Here is a 16,302-nt window from a genome sequence, read left to right as displayed (position 1 = left end):
CACAGAGGAAAGACTCTTTGAATGAATGAGTGATACAAATGTTATCTTGGAGTGCTATCAGTCAGGAGAACTCTTCCACTGCTTGCTTTGGTTGGGGATCTAAAAAAACATCTCAATTCACATGCAGGTTGTTTTTCTTCCAAACTGGAAGAAATGATGCAAGGAAGCCAAGGTTCTGCTTTTGGGGGTAACCTCACTATTACTCAAATAGGCAACTGGGACTATTGGATAAGAAAGGTTTTAATGTCATTTCCAGCAGTTTCTCTAGCCAGCTTTGCTTGTCTCTATTGGGAGTCCTGGCTTCCTCTGAGACTTGATTTCATCATTATGCTTTTTCTCTGGTATCTCTGGACCCATTTTTTTTGCCTGCTGAGTTTCCCCCTTCTGTCTCAAAAATCTCTTAGTTCCCCCACACCTTCCCTCACAAATGAACTTTTGCTTTGGGCTTCCTTTCTACTGCAGCCCCCTCCTCCTTCTAAAGGAATTAAAAATTAAGCATATTTTTTTATTGTGGTAGAAAACATAACCATTTTTAATCAGTCAATTCAGCAGCCTTAAGTATATTCACATTGTTACAAAACAGATCTCCAGAATTTGCAAATCTGAAACTCTGTACCCACTAAATGATAACTCTACTTTTTTCCCCTTCGCCAGTCCCCTGGTGACTGCCACTTTAAAAAAAGATTTTATTTTACTTATTAGAAAGAAAGAGAGAGAACACAAGCAGGGGGAGTGGCAGGCAGAGGGAGAGGGAAAAGCAGGCTCCCCACTGGTGCAACCACTCTGGAAAACAGTATGGAGGTTCCTCAAACAGTTGAAATTAGAGCTACCATTCGATCCAGCAATTGCACTACTGGGTATTTACCACAAAGATACAAATGTAGGGACCCGAAGGGGTACGTGCACCCCAATGTTTATAGCAGCAATGTCCACAATAGCCAAACTGTGGAAAGAGCCAAGATGTCCATCGACAGATGAATGGATAAAGAAGAAGTGGTATATATATACAATGGAGTATTATGCAGCCATCAAAAGGAATGAGATCTTGCCATTTGCAACGACGTGGATGGAACTGGAGGGTGTTATGCTGAGTGAAATAAGTCAATCAGAGAAAGATATGTATCATATGACCTCACTGATATGAGGAATTCTTAATCTCAGGAAACAAACTGAATGTTACTGGAGTGGTTGGGGGTGGGAGGGATGGGGTGGCTGGGTGATAGACATTGGGGAGGCTATGTGCTACGGTGAGTGCTGTGAATTGTGCAAGACTGTTGAATCACAGATCTGTACTTCTGAAACAAATAATGCAATATATGTTAAGAAAAAAGAAAAAGAAGAAGATAACAGGAGAGGAAGAATGAAGGGGAGTAAGTCAGAGGGGGAGACGAACCATGAGAGACGTTGGACTCTGAAAAACACACTGAGGGTTCTAGAGGGGAGGAGGGGTGGGGGGATGGGTTAGCCTGGTGATGGGTATTAAAGAGGGCACATTCTGCATGGAGCACCGGGTGTTATGAACAAACAATGAATCATGGAACACTACATCAAAAACTAATGATGTAATATATGGTGATTAACATAACAATAAAAAAATTAAAAAAAAAAGAAGGCTCCCCACTGAGCAGGGAGCTCGATGCAGGGCTTGATCCCAGGACGCTGTTTGGGTTATTGTTAGTTTTTTAATTAAAAAAATTTTTTTTAAGTTTTTACTTAAAATCCAGTTAACATACAGTGTAATATTAGTTTCAGGTATATAATATAATTGTTGTTCTTTAGTAGTAGTTCTTTATGTATTCTGGCTATTAACTCCTTATGAGATATATGACTTATAACTATTTTTTCCCATCTATATGCTTCCTTTTCACTCTGTTGATTGCTTCCTTTAATATGCAGAAGTTTTAAAGTTTGATGTAGTTCAGTGTTAAGTGTAGTCCCAATTGCCTATTTTTGTTTTTGTTATCTGTGCTTTTGATATCATATCCAAGAAATCATTGCAAAATCCAGTGTCATAAAGCTTTTCCTTTATGTTCTCTTCTGGTAGCTTTATGGTTTGAGGTCTTAGAATTAGGTCTTCAGTCCATATTGAGCTAATTTTTGTATATGTTATAAAACAAGGGTCCAACTTCATAATTTTGCATTTGGATATCCAGTTTTCTCATCACCATTTATTGAAGAAAGTCCTTTCTACCTTGAGTGGTCTTGGCACCCTTGTCAAAGATCATTTAACCATATACACAGAGTTTATTTCTGTTTTTTTTAAAGATTTTATTTATTTATTTATTTGAGAGAGATAGATAGAAAGAGAGAAACAGCATGAGAGGGGAGAGGATCAGAGGGAGAAGCAGGCTCCCCGCTGAGCCGGGAGCCCGATGTGGGACTCGATCCTAGGACTCCGAGATCATGACCTGAGCCGCAGGCAGTCGCTTAACCAACTGAGCCACCCAGGTGCCCCATGTCTGGGCTTTTTATTCTCTTCCATTTGTTTATATGTCTGCCTTTATGCCAGTATTACACTATTACTATAGCTTTGTAATAGTTTTGAAATCAGGAAGTGTGAATTCACCGACTTTGTTCTTTTTTTCAAAATAGTTTTGACTATTTGAGATCCATTGAATTTCTATCTGGATTTTAGGATTTCTAAAAATTTCTTTAAGTAATGCTTTTGGGATTTGGTAGGAATTGGGTTGATTTGGTAGATTGTTTTGGATAGTATTGATCTCTTATCAATATTATCTTAACAATTCATGGACAGGGGATGTCTTTCCATTTATTTTGTCTTTCATTTCTTTTAAAAATGTTTTGTAGTTTTCAGTGTATAAGTCTTTCACCTCCTTGGTTGGGCTTATTCCTAAGTATTTCATTCTTTTTGATGCTATTATAAATGGAATTGTCTTCTTTAATTTCCTTTTTGGGTTGTTCATTGTTAGCATATAGAAACACAGCTGATTTTTGTATATTGATTTTGTATACCACCACTTTGCTGAATTTGTTTATTGGTTCTAACAGTCTTGTGTGTGTGTGTGTGTGTGTGTGTGTGTGTGTGTGCGTGTGTAGTCTTTAAGGTTTTCTACATATAAAATCATGTCATCTGTGAACAGAGATAGTTTTACTTTTTCCTTTCTAATTTATATGTTTTTAATTTTTTTCTTGCCCGATAGCTCTGGATAGCACTGCCAGTACTATGCTGAATAGAAGCAGACAGACAGGGTATCCTTCTCTCTTTCCTGATCTTAGATGAAATGCTTTCAGTTTTTAACCATTGAGCTGTGGGATTTTCATATATGGCCTTTATTATGTTGAGGTAGTTTCCTTCTTTGCTAATTTATTTAATTTTTTAATCATGAAAGTATGTTGATTTTTTTTTTTCAAATGCTTTCTCTGCATCAATGGAGAACATCTTTAATTTTTGTCTTTTATTTTGTTAGTGTGGTATATTTATGCCATTCTTTATGAAGTTCCTGGAACCTGTTAAATATCTCTTCCCAACCTTTAGCACTCTGATAATACTGAGTCTTCAGTAAAACTGTGGGTAAAGATTTTTGTCAATATGTTATATGTTGTGATATAGTAATTTTTAAAACATATATGATCCCTCTAGCACTCATTATTCTGAGTTTTGTTTAAGAGATCATGACTCTGTTCTTATATGTTCACCTAGCCCTCAATTTACAAAACTTCTTTGATTTTTCTTTGGATTCTTCCCTATTTTTAATCTCTTCTCAAATCCTTAAGTAACCTCCAAAACATCCCCCAAAACCTCATTCTGAAATCTTTTCCTTTTCTGTGAAACTGCTCAGTATGGTGATTCACCACGGACACAATATTAAAACAATAGGAACTGGAATTTGACATTCACCCTGGATGCCAATACTACCTTCTCATTTTGGTTTTTTTTCTGAATCTCTGCAACTTAGATGCAGGTGTTAAGCATATCCCTGGTTACTGGGGCAAAAGAAAAAATCAAACAATAAGACAAAATAGGATGATAACAGGGCCTAGCAGACATTTGGTAAGATAGGAATTTTATTTTTAAAGTCAAATCATGGAGCGCCTGGGTGGCTCAGTCAGGTCATTATCCCAGGGTCCTGGGATCGAGCCCCACGTCGGGCTCCCCGCTCGGCGGGAAGCCTGCCTCTCCCTCTCCCACTCCCCCTACTTGTGTTCCCTCTCTCGCTGTGTCTCTCTCAGTCAAATAAATAAAGTCTTTTAAAAAATAAATAAATAAAGTCAAATCATACTTTAAAACTTAAGGTTAATTTATTAGTGCTTTATTTACAGATGTAATCAATTCCATTTGGAGAGACACGCCTAAAGAATTAGGTCATAATGAAGGAAATACAACATGGAACATAATGTAGGAGCATAAAGCATGAGAACTGTCTTGTCCTCTCTGATATTTGTGATCCCCAAGCTCTGGGTTTTTTTTTGTTTTTTTTGAGACGTTGCAAGTAGGTAGAGATGACGGTAAAGGGGAGTAGCACAAGCTTGATCGCAAAATGCTGTCTTATCATAACTATTTTCTAAATACTGCTATAGTTACACTTACCTGTTATTAGTTATATATCACAGTGATGTTAATGACAATGACATGTCTAAAAGGGACAGTTTACATAAAGCTTTCTATTTGAGGCCCATGAAAGCCAGCTAAAAAAATTTCAAAACTGCAGTTTGGACATTTTTAAATTAGGTAATTGGCAATTGTATCTTATTTCATCTTTTTGAGAGTTTTTTTTTTTTTTTTGAGAATGAAAAGGCTTTTCCCCCTCATTAATGTCAAAGAAATAAATGTCTGCTTAAAACTGTTGTTTTATGGGTAAAATAGTTCAGTCTTTGTACCAGTATTATAAAATTCTGGTCTGAATAATTCAGTTATGCGGCCCACATAGAATTTCCTATGAGAAACCCATAAAGAAATCCAGTATCTTACAAAATGATTTCTATTTCATTCATGTTTTAATTTGTTTTTCAGTAAAACTTGATCATTAGTAGACATCAATGGTACCACGAAGCCTCAGTCAGTATGGAATACGTGATTTATCATTACCTACAGCTCTAGAAACTCTTCATCCCTTGAAGACTGGGCTGGAAAAGTGAAATATGCAGGGCACCCCAAATTCTGTCTTTTGTGACATTGCCAAGCAAGTGGGAATCGGCTGAGTTCTCTGAAGTGTTATGTTTACCTCATTCTAATTTCCTGTGTGAACCTGGGTTTTCTGCCCATCAGATGGAGTCACGAGCTTACTGTGCTCCCTATTTTATGCAGCCAAGCTCTGAGAGTATCAAATTTACCTTTAAAATCTTGGCTTTGTAGCTTCCGCAAGCCATAAGCAGGAATTCTTCTGGAATAGCTCCTTCAGGAATCTTTGCTTGACTGGTCCGGCTCCAAGGGGCTAGTTTGTGGCAAGATAATCTCTCGTAAGGGTCTTAGTTTCTGTCTTATTCCCTGTTACATCCAAGCTCTTTTCTGGAGACAGATTAGGTGTGGGTGCAGCCGCCGTGATCACGTCCAAGGAACTGAGGGGGTTTAAGTGTGCTAGGTAGAAGGACAAACTCAAGTCCTAAATATAGTCCTACTACAGGTGCCAGTACCTGAAACATAATCAGTAAAATGAATTTAGAAAGTTATGCTGACAAGAAATAACAATAGCATGCGGGGCCCCATGGTTACAGAAAACCACGGGGCTGTATTGCTCGGAAAGAGAAGTGGGAGTGTGGGGTCCCCAGAAAGGACCCCCGAAGGGCTTGTCAGGCTCTTGCCCAATATTTGTTTGCTCCACATCATCTTTTCAGGATTTCTGTTGACTTAGGGAAGTGGGGGTAATTAGCTCCCCGCTGCTTCAGGAACTCTCCATGCACGTGTTCTCTGACCATGGCAATTTGCCACAGAGTATAAACCCGGGCAGAAAGGCTTGGTCAATCATTGGTCAATTAGCCCAGTTGAGGAACCGGTTAAGTGGCCTGGCAGGGTGGCCAGTGACGTGCAGGCTTCTCCCGCAGTGGGTGAGACCCTCCCTCTTCTCTCTCTTCCTCGACAGCTGGGCTTCCAGAATGCTGTTGCTGGGCCACCTCCCTGACATCCAGTGGTAATTTTGGCTGGAAGGAGAACATCTGGGGAGGCTTCCTGTAGCAATCTCTGGGGGCTGAACGAGATAATCAGGCTTAGCAAATTGGGTTGACTAGACAATGAAATATTTATTGTGATTCCTCCCCGCCCCCCCCCCCCCCCTTTTTTTGAAGTTCAAAAATCCTTGTCATCCCTGGGCTGAAGTCTGTATACTTGACAGGAATTCACAATTAGATTAGAAGTGGCCTCTGCTACCACTTACTGACGACCTCAACCTGAGGCAGGCAGAAGGCAAGTGATTGTGTCTGCATACGGGCTCCATTTAATGGAGTTTCCCCCCAATAAACCAGAAAAGTCCATTGAAACAAAAGAGAGCAATCCAGAAAACCGACCTGTGTGATGGTCTTTCATTAGTTTATGGTAGATGAGATATTTTCTTACATGGGTGAAAAGAGAGGCAAATAACTTTGATATTGTTCTAAAACAGACCCTTTTTACATGAATAATGTTCAGTCTTAAAGGTCCTTGTTTTAAAATTTACCTTGAATGTGTACCTGAAGCACATAGAGCATTGTCATTCAAACCAAAATGCTGGTTTCCCTTTAAATATTTAGATAACGGCAGAAAAATCACGCTACATCTGCCTCATGTGGTCCGTGACCAAGTACTCGTTTCGAGTTAGTTGATTAGGCCTTGGCTGTACCCTCAAGCCAAGTCACCTATCAGTGGAGAAGCATTCAGATTCGGCATCAGAGAGGGCTCAGCTTTCTGCCCAAAGTGGACAACTCTGTTTCTTCCCTGTTCACACTAATTAGTAATTTGGCATCTAGAAGTTTCAATCAATCAGCAGTCAACACTGATTACAGATAAAGATGAAGCTCCTCATCCTGGTATAAGATGATGTCTCTGGGGGTCTCCCTACCTGTCTCACCATAGTTCCTGCCATTCCCCAGGGGATTCCGTGCTCCAGGGAAAAACCCTGGTATTCCCAAACCTGCCCAGATCACTTCTTCCTCCATGGCTTTACACCTGCTGTGTGCTCCTAACATCGCTCGTTGGGCAACCTCCTGCATATCTGCTCTTGGAGACCCCCTGCTTCCATCCTCACCTCTTCCTCAGTACCTTTCTGAGCAATCTACTTTCCACCACATTCTATGCTGAGAAGGGCGTCTCTCCTTTGACCTCCCATGTCATCCTCTTCATGGTTCTACAATATCATTTTTCTTCTTTCAACACCTCCAGATATTTATGGAGGGTCTCCCTTGTGGTAGGACCTGCTCGGATGGTGAGGATATAGACCCAGTTCCTGCCCTCATGGGGCTCACATTCTAGTTGAGGAGAAAGATTATAAATAGGAATATAAAATGACACTAGGGAGTATGATGACAAAATATACAGAGGTTTTTTCATGTCTGACTTTGCCAGCACGCTGTGAGCCAGAGCAGGTGCTGGTGAATCTAGAAGGGAGAGGCGCCTTCGCGTACATGAGGCATCAGGAGATATGAAATAAATGAGCAGAGGAGAGGAGCATTCAGTGGACCTTTATCTATGTTCCCAATCTTCCCAGCACTGCAGGATGTAAAAGGAATAAAAGCTAATTTTCCTCGTGTTTACAGGTGGAAAGTTTTCTCTTCTCAAAGAATATCTTTGTGACCTTTTCAGTGATAATAAGAAAATTTTCCTCTTACCAGGAAACAGCAGCTGGTCCATATAGAGAGGCAGATTGCTATAAACATCTCCTGCCTGTCATTGATTCATCATTCAGATAGATTACACACAAGACACGTAAAAAATGATGGTCTGCACCACAGGTTTTTATTTCTATTAAATTCTACAGCATATGATCTTGAACAAACATTTGTAGTCAATATTTGATAAAAAGTCCGATTCAATCAAGTAAATAAAGCATTAGAAAAAATAATTTCATTCCTTTGCTAAACTAAATCCATTAAGACTCTAACACAAGTAGAACTGAGGACAAAGAATATTTAAAACAAAACAAAACAAAACAGTGAGACCCATTGCACATTTGCATTTTGAAATTAATTGCTGCCCTAATTATTTGTCAGTAGAAGCATAAATTAAGCAAATATAACTTACAGTAAGCTTTTAGACACCCACAGGATTCTCCCCTCAAGAGTAAATTGTCATAATGGTTCAGTGTGATGGTTTGTTTTTGCTATCTTTCCATGACTGAGGGAAGAGAGAAGATTGGAAATGGAGCCGTGGGGAAATGAAACAGGGACTCCAGATGAAGACGTCGACACAGGTAGGTACTTTTAATTTTCCCCTATAAGGTGTGAGAAGGTAGCAACCATTAAAGAATGTCGGGGCTACGGGAAACCTTTGGAAACCCTACTGAAGTTGTACCTCCATTAATAGTAAGTACAACTCCATGACCCCAACACGGAACCAAAAGGTAAAAAACGCAGTTAAGTGTGGCGTTGTTATTCATCGTGCCTTGCATAAATAGGATTGATTGGCTTGGGTATTTGCTCCATCTGCTTTCCCTTACACCATGTCAGTGGAGCTATCAGGATCTAGCACAGCTGGAATATTTTTTCTAGCCCACAATCAGGCATACATTGTTGGTGATCTCTCTGAAAAGCTTCCAAAACAACACAATGATGCTGAATAACAAACAGCTCCAAATCTCAATGACTGAAATTAACCACCATTTACGCTCATGCTTCCTGGGCTGCAGGTCAGCTGTGGCTTGGCTGATCGAGGCTGGGTTCAGGTAGGCGACTCTCCTGTGGGTGGACTCTGCAGGTGCGTGGGCCAGTTGGAACAACTCCTTCATGCTGCAGTTCAGTTCCATTCTGTTTCATCTGACTCTCATTCTGCAAGGGTCATCTGACAATTATCTGGCTCATGATCTTTTCAAGGTGAAATGGAGGCTCTCAGGGGAGTGAGTGTAAACGTGCAATGCCTTACAGCCTAGGCTCCAAATAGGCGTTGGGTCATGTCTGCCCATCTTTCATTGGCCAAAGGAAGTCCTATTGTCAAGCTCAACACCGGTGGGGTAAGACAGTAAATTCTTCCCGTGAAGGTCAGTTGTGAGTGTGTTGTGGGGCGGGGGTGGGGAAGTGAGTATTTGTTGAGCGATAATTTAATCTACTATGACTATCCATATTGAAAGGAAGACCTTCATTTTCTGATTTGGGCCTTTACACATGAATTACTTGAAGTTTGCCTTTTCCTCCCCCTCATGAGTTTGTTAATTATAAATATGTTAGATTAGCCAGAAAGATCTTTCAGTAAGATAAAAATGGGGAAGATTTAGAAAGATACCTGAATGAAACTCCAGCAACAATGGCCTGATGTGGCCCAATGGAGTCTTACCCTGCCGTTTGGAGAAGGCGTCTGTTGGATGTGGGTCCACAAGTCTTATCTGGCTTCGAGGCCATGCACTGAGCTGCGTGGTGTAGACCAGACAGGCAGAAATTTTGCCTCAGCAGATGTGTGCGTGACTTCCCTGCTCTGATTACAGCATCACCTCTCCCCTGTCACCAACTGGCAACCCACAGCAAAGGATGTTTTTCTGATCATTTTGCACTCATTAAATGCAGCTGTCACAACAGTGGATGCGAGGATGCGTGCAAAACTTTTCTGCCACGTCAAAATAAAGCTGAAGAGCTTTTTAAAGAAGAGCTGAAACCTTTGAAGCCTATTCTCAAGGAATATTGGAAATATTGCCTTTTGTCATTGACAATTGAAAAGTGTTCCATCACAACACAAATTAAATGTTGGCCCAGGCTAAGGAAGTATTGTCCATCAAAATTTTGTAGCAGAAAGCATTTGGCTGACCATTGGGGTTCCATTCCTGGGTCTGAATGACCTAGAGGTGCCATACTCATTGGAGTGGCTGATCCCTGCTAATGGTTTTGATGGGGTGGAGCAGTTCCCTGATTCTTGAAGAACTGTTACAAGATTGAAATAATCTGACGCCTCCTACATACCCTATTAGAGAAGTGAGACAAACAAGTGGATTCTGGATCCGTAACACAGACCTGCTGATTAGACTCTCAGGGTGGAGGTGAGGGCCTTCCTTGGTCTTGGCTCACTCATCAGAATCCATTTCACCGAGCCACCGACCTGCAAAAAGGACTATACCCTCAGTAATGTGCTTCTTGATGTAGCATCTCCTGAGCTTTCCTTTGTTTCCCAAGCACCAGTCCTATTTAAAAGTTGACTCTGGGGTTTGCTCTTCTAAGAAGCCTTCCATCTTCCCCCTCCATTGGGTTAGTAATGGGGCCATGGACTGTGTTCCCTCTATACCACGGCCCACCTCTGTTTCACAGTAGTGACCCCTCTGTCCCTGTCGCGGCACTATCTGTTCAGGGATCCCCACTCAACTGGGATTTTGAGAGTCAGGACTGGGTTTGTCATCATAGGTGTGGCCCAAAGGGGGTAATACAGGGCTTCTCCCCCCCAAATGGTGAAGGGCAGAAAGGAGGAAAGAGGGGAGGAAGGCAGTCAATGACATCAGACAATTTCAAGGGGTGGCTAGGTGCATCTTGCCTCCCGATCTTGCTTGTGCACATCAGGTAACAGAGATACAGATGTTTTCGTCTCCCGTCTTCCACCTCTGGGTGCACATTACAGGGCCCTGGGTGCACATTACAGGGCCCTGGGCACATGGGCAGTAGTTATTGGTTAAGTAATAGGAGAAGCACTTACCCCCAGGGTGAGTGTGTCTGTCAAGAGTCTGGTCAGGAAAATCTACCTCACAAGATAGTTCTTATCTCTCAGTCTCCACCTAAGTTCACCTTTGGACAGAGACGAAAGGGAGCAGGAGAATGTGTCCCAGCCCCACAACCATGAAGCAGGGAGAGAAGAGCGGGGGCTTGGTGATGGGCACTGGGAGAGCCAAGTGGCCGAGCAGTCTGCAAGAGTCCAGTTCACTCCTCCATCACAAGATGGGCACACTTGAGTGACCCACTGTGGGGTCTGATGACCGCGTCCACCTCCCTTGCCTTCTCGTGATAGGGGGTGATGGCACAGGCGACTTCAGGGAACAAAAGGTAAGGAATTGAGATGCCGTCTTCTGCGTGATGCCACACTGGTGAGGAAATCCAAAGACCAGAGAGAAATGACGAGTTGAAAGGAATGGTGGATGAGAACCTAGCATCCTCTGGTGTATGGGTCACTGTACCAGCGCTGAGTAGAGATCTGAAGTAAGAATCAGAGGACGAGGCAGAGGGTAAGCAAGCGCAGAGCCCAGAGAGTGTTTCGCCGGCTTCGGTGAGCCCATGAGGGAAAAGGAGCCCCTTGTCCACACCACGCTCTACCTCGTCCTGGAAAGTGAAGAACTCACTTCCCGGTTGCTTTTGTCTATCCGAAGTATATTTTGATTAGATTTTCTTACCAGTTTGAATTTATGAGATCTACTTTATAAACACTGCTCAGCAAATCAAGAAGCCCCAGTTGTGTGTCTGCCATGTGCCAGGACCGCTGGTTGCAGAGCTAGCTCCTTGCCTTCCTTCTGCGACTCACCTTGAATGTCCCCTCCACAGAAGCCGTCCTCACACGCCCACTTTGAAGTTGCTCTTCTCCATCATTTGCTATCTTAGGCGCTGATGATTTTCCCTGCCTAACACTAATTATAATTTATAATTAGTTCGTTTACCTGTTTAGTTATTTGTTTGCCTCCTCCAGAAGGGCAAGGCCAGCATCTATATCTTGACGCTAGCACGGTCCCTGGCATGCCGTAGAAATGACGGATGAGCATAAACTAAATAAATAAGCAGAATGTGTAGTAGAAAATTAAATAAGATCCACTGCTTTTTTCTCAGACTTCTTAATATCGGGAGGAGACACAGATACTGAGAAATAACAAAACCGGGCATTGCCAGACAAGCCTTTTTTAGACAGACACGGCGATGCATTCTAATAGCGCTGCTGGTGATTTGGCCATGGTGTGAGTTGCATTGTTCTTCAGCTGAGGAGAAGGGTAAGCAGAGAAGCAGAGTGGGCTTGTGGGACTGGGTTCGTGGTAGAAGCGGGGCCAGCATCCCCGACTCCTGAATAATGCACTTCTCACTCACTGTGGTTTGTGACCTCTGGTCTGTGTGTGTGTGTCGGGGCTGGGGTATGTGTGTGTGGTCTTAGCCTGAACCGTCAGGTAATTTTGGTGTCACGGAGATCCAGCCTGTTTGGGGGGAGTTGCCCTAGGTATCTTCTAGTCTGTCTGCCCATCTCCCTAAAGTCAAGCGGACTGTGCTATTTTCCTCCTCTCTGGTGGTCCGTGTGCCTCTGTCGTTCTCAGGGAGTGACAGTAGCTTCCATCCATTCCGTGGACGGCAGACAGTATTTAATTATTATTATTCATGTCTCTTGCCTCTCTCTTAACAGTGCTTTCTCCACATCTTTCATTTTAATAAGAAAGCGCTCACAACTCAGTATCAATAGCAACATTTTTGAGTATTTCCTGAAAACTCTTGAGGATAATTCAGAGGGCTCTGGGGTGTGGCAAAACCAAGACTGGAGCTCGGAGGGTTAACAGTGTTTGCCTGGAAGGGGACCCTGGACCTGCAGCTTATGGAAAGGAACTGGCCCAACCCAGAGAGTCCCGGCGGGCAACCATGTCTAGTCGGGGGGACCACCCGGAACTCGGGAGGCTTTAGAATTTATATTTTCATTAATGACTGCTTCAGAAAGGGAACTGTCCCTAATTCCCTTCCTTGAAAGATGGAAACTTTAATGTGCAGTTAATTAAATGTTGTGTTGATTTGCAAGCCCTGAGCTCTCAGAGGCCTCGGGGAGGTGGAGGCAAGTTTAGAAATCAAACAACGGGAGGACTGGCTGTCCCCGATCTGACCACAGAGCGAGTGGCACTGTTTGCTCCAGACGCCCAGGAGGCGTTCGAGGCGCCCCGGCGGCCAGGACATGCGTCGCGGCCCGGTAGTGCCCGCACGGTCTGTTTACCGTGGAGAGGAGCAGACTGGGGGCCCGGCTGTTTTCAGGGGCATCCCCCCCCGCCCTCCCCCCAGTGCTCCAGCACTTCTTTGTACTGAGAGGAGCTGTGTCATGCTGGAATTCTTTTCACAACAAACTAAAGAACCCAGCTGTGGCTCTGGATGCAGCCGTGGAAGCCGCCGGCTTCTGCGTGCAGTCACGTAGGGGAGAGCAGTTCAGCTGCGGAGGTGGGCTCCGTGTCAGACACCGTGCCAGCCGGGCTGGGGGTGTAGGGGGGCGACATCCGCTCGCAGGTGGCTGGGGCTCAGCCGTCGGAGGACACCGAGGGCCTGGTGGATATTCAGGCACCGAGGATCGGAGGCTGAGCGGGGAAGGGCCACGGAGCTCGCCTTCCCTCACTGCCACTGATAGACGCGGGGAAATGTGATCGGGAAATTCAGTGGCTGGATTTCGCAAGCGGAAGTGGGGTTTGCTCCAAATAGCTAGCACCTGTTAACAGCGACAACCTTATCATCTATTTGGCCCTGGCTAAAGGCACAACTTCCACAGTTACCGAATGACATCTTGCAGGGTTATCTGCCACCAGAGCATGCTTTCCTCGACACCACGCCTGGCAAGAACAAAGCGCCCATACCTGATTCAGAGACCCTGGCGTCTGGTGTTGGCATCCGAATTCCTGACTTGTAACTCTTCTGTGCGGTCATCTCGCTTAGGATGCCCTGAGACGCTGCCAGAGTTTCCAGGATTGACTTTGGGAAGTGTTGGCGGTGCTACTATATTCTTATTATGAATAAAAATTTTAAACCCAAGCTGATAAACATATTTTTTTTCACACTGAATTCATCAGGAATACATTAACATTTTCTAAAAGGTAAAGACAGGAAAAAAAATGAAAGAATTAAAAGGAGAACATTAGGATGTATTTGGCCATTAGGATCCCCGTTTCCATCAGCTGCTGTTTATGAGCCAGAACCTCACCCCATGCAACTAACACTCGGGGAATTAGCCTATGGAATAATTATCACTCCTGATGAACAGAATAAGAGCTTGTTCCCGTGTGTGTGTGCAGAGCCATTCATCCTAAGGAAGAAATCTGGAGTGAAAGCTCACAGCATATTTTGCATAGGTCCTGTAAAAGGATCCAGGCAAAACAGGCTTTGCAACATTAGTTATGATCATATATGGAAAAAGCAGTTACTTTCTGTGGTGACATATGGCTGAGTTGGTACGATGCCCAGGAATCTCAGTGTCCCCCCGCCCCAAGAAGGGTGAGCCCCGGCTTCATCCTCTGCCCCGTTGTCACCGGGACCAAGTGCACAGGCAGCTTGTGGAGACATCACCGGTGAAGTAAAATCACTTTCACCTGTGCCAGGACCAAAGCTGCTGCTGGGCCCTGGCAGTCGGCAGGTGTACTGTCCCCGCCTGTGAAAATGATTTTTCCTAAATCAGGGAAATTATGAATGGAGCCCATACCCATCTGCTTAAAATTCAAGCATGGTGACATCCCACAGGAAACAACACTGGCCAACAACAATGATAAAAACACACTCTTCTATTGTAACGGTGATCCTATCCGCAAATGATGGGAATTTAGACTCTTTCTGATAATATTCCATAAGCAGTAAACTCACTTCCGAAATTTCTGACATGGCCAGGCAAATAAATTGAGTTTTTTACGGAAGAGACAGAGAAATGTGACCACGTGAAAGCATGACATTCACTAAGCCACTCATTCATTGATCGGACTGCTACTTGATTCAGTTAAGCCTCCGTGAGCGATAGGTCTCGCTTAGAGCTGGGCACACGAAATGATCTTTAGCTTCAGGGTATCCAGCCTTGTAAGAAGGACAGTGATTCGCAAGAAAGCTCCCTAGTGATGCTTGCTTCAGTTATGGGGAAGCCTTGAGAAACCCCTTCCCCTTGGCTCTGGGGTGGGCCGTGAGGGACTTAAACCTTCTAAGTGACCCCGATTGCTGGGTATAGGTGGGGAAGGCAGTGCCAGTGGGACGGCCCATCTAGCCGAGACTCCTGCTCTGCTGCTTCCCAGCTACACGTGATGGAGACCTCCAGATCTTGGCTTCCTCCCTCCGAAGACAGAGATGGCAGTGCCCATGTGCTGAGGCTTCAGTGGGGGAGTTTAATGGAAAGAGCTTCGTGGGACCCTGGCGGTTGTGAGCGCTCAGACAGTCAGCGCCCTGTAACCTGGGGCGGGGGGCGGGGGAGCCAGGCTTGGAGAAGCAGCACCCAGAGCCGGTGGGGGCCCTCATGGGTGAGTTCGCAATGGGGGGGAAGATGCTGTTAGGTTTGTGTTTCAGGAGGAAAACTTTGGAGAGGTTTCGGTATATGAGTTAGGAGACAGAAGGGTGGAGGGCGCTGAGCTGTGGCCAAAAGACCAGTCTGGAGGGTGCAGAGGCAAACTGGACAAGGCATTGTGAAGGCCTATCTCCAGGGGCAGGGGGAGGACCAGACCAGGGACACACTTGGAAAGTCAAATAGGAGGGAGGGACTGAGGAGAGAGACAGGGATGGGGAAAGGGGAGGGACCCGGAGGGGGGATGAGAGAGACAGAGACACACAGATGAGGGCCACGACGCTGACTGAGATTGCGCTGGGGAGGACGCTGAGTGCAGAGGGTGTGGGGAGGGGGTGCCACCCCCTCATCCAGAAGAGGAGCTGCCCCCTGATGGTGCACAGGTGTGCCTGAGGCACTTGGCTTACCCCCCATCCAAAAAGTCACTGTTGAGGTGCTTCCCGTCTGCCTGTTCAAGCATTCCCAGCTCCTCAAGGCTGACATGTTCTCGCTTTCACTCCGTGGCACTTGTTGCAGAGCTGTGTGCCCAGATCGGAGCGAGGCTCCGGAGGGTGCGAGCAGGCGGCTGTCTGCGGAGCAGAAGACGAACACTGCGTGATGTGAGGCTGAGCCGAGTCAGGGGATGGAGAGCTCAGCAACAGGTGCTCCATCGGCCATTCCGACTTCGGGTCTGTGTGGGCACAGTGGCATCCGCAGGCTCCATGCAGCCCCCCCAAGCACCTGCTTCTTCCCTCTGTGCCTGGGACTTCCAGGTGCCACCAGACTCAGTCCTCAGTCAGTGCCTGCACACATTCATCAACACCCGAGGAGCACCTTGTGCGAGGCTCTGTCTCGGGCACAGGTCACCGGGATGCTCCAACCAGATGGGGTCTGTCCTCTCTGCACTCTCGGTTAGGAGAGGAGTCTGGTGTTCTCATCTTTTCCTCCAACTGTGGCCTGAGGGGTTTGATCTCTCGCTAGAGAAATTCCAGGCAGGCAGCAGGTTGTGAGTTGAGAACAAGGGG

At 44.9% G+C, this 16,302-nt stretch overlaps 1 long non-coding RNA gene across 7 annotated transcripts in view; it reads left to right on the top strand.

Moving 5' to 3' along the window:
* LOC113936919 overlaps nt 1-16,302 on the top strand; it is a 121,772-nt gene that overhangs the window by 84,139 nt on the left and 21,331 nt on the right. For 5 of the 7 annotated variants that reach the window (XR_003524419.2, XR_003524421.2, XR_003524417.2 and 2 more), the window contains exon 7: nt 8,271-8,336. This is a non-coding gene — a long non-coding RNA (uncharacterized LOC113936919). Of the gene's footprint in view, nt 1-8,265; nt 8,337-11,865; nt 12,360-16,302 lie in introns of those variants that run through there. The other 2 variants (XR_003524420.1, XR_003524418.2) reach the window with 2 other exon arrangements.

This window comes from Zalophus californianus, chromosome 8, assembly GCF_009762305.2.
Source record: "Zalophus californianus isolate mZalCal1 chromosome 8, mZalCal1.pri.v2, whole genome shotgun sequence".
NCBI classification, from domain to species: domain Eukaryota; kingdom Metazoa; phylum Chordata; class Mammalia; order Carnivora; family Otariidae; genus Zalophus; species Zalophus californianus.
Note: the sequence above shows the minus strand (reverse complement) of the source record. Positions and strands in the feature narration are given on the sequence as shown.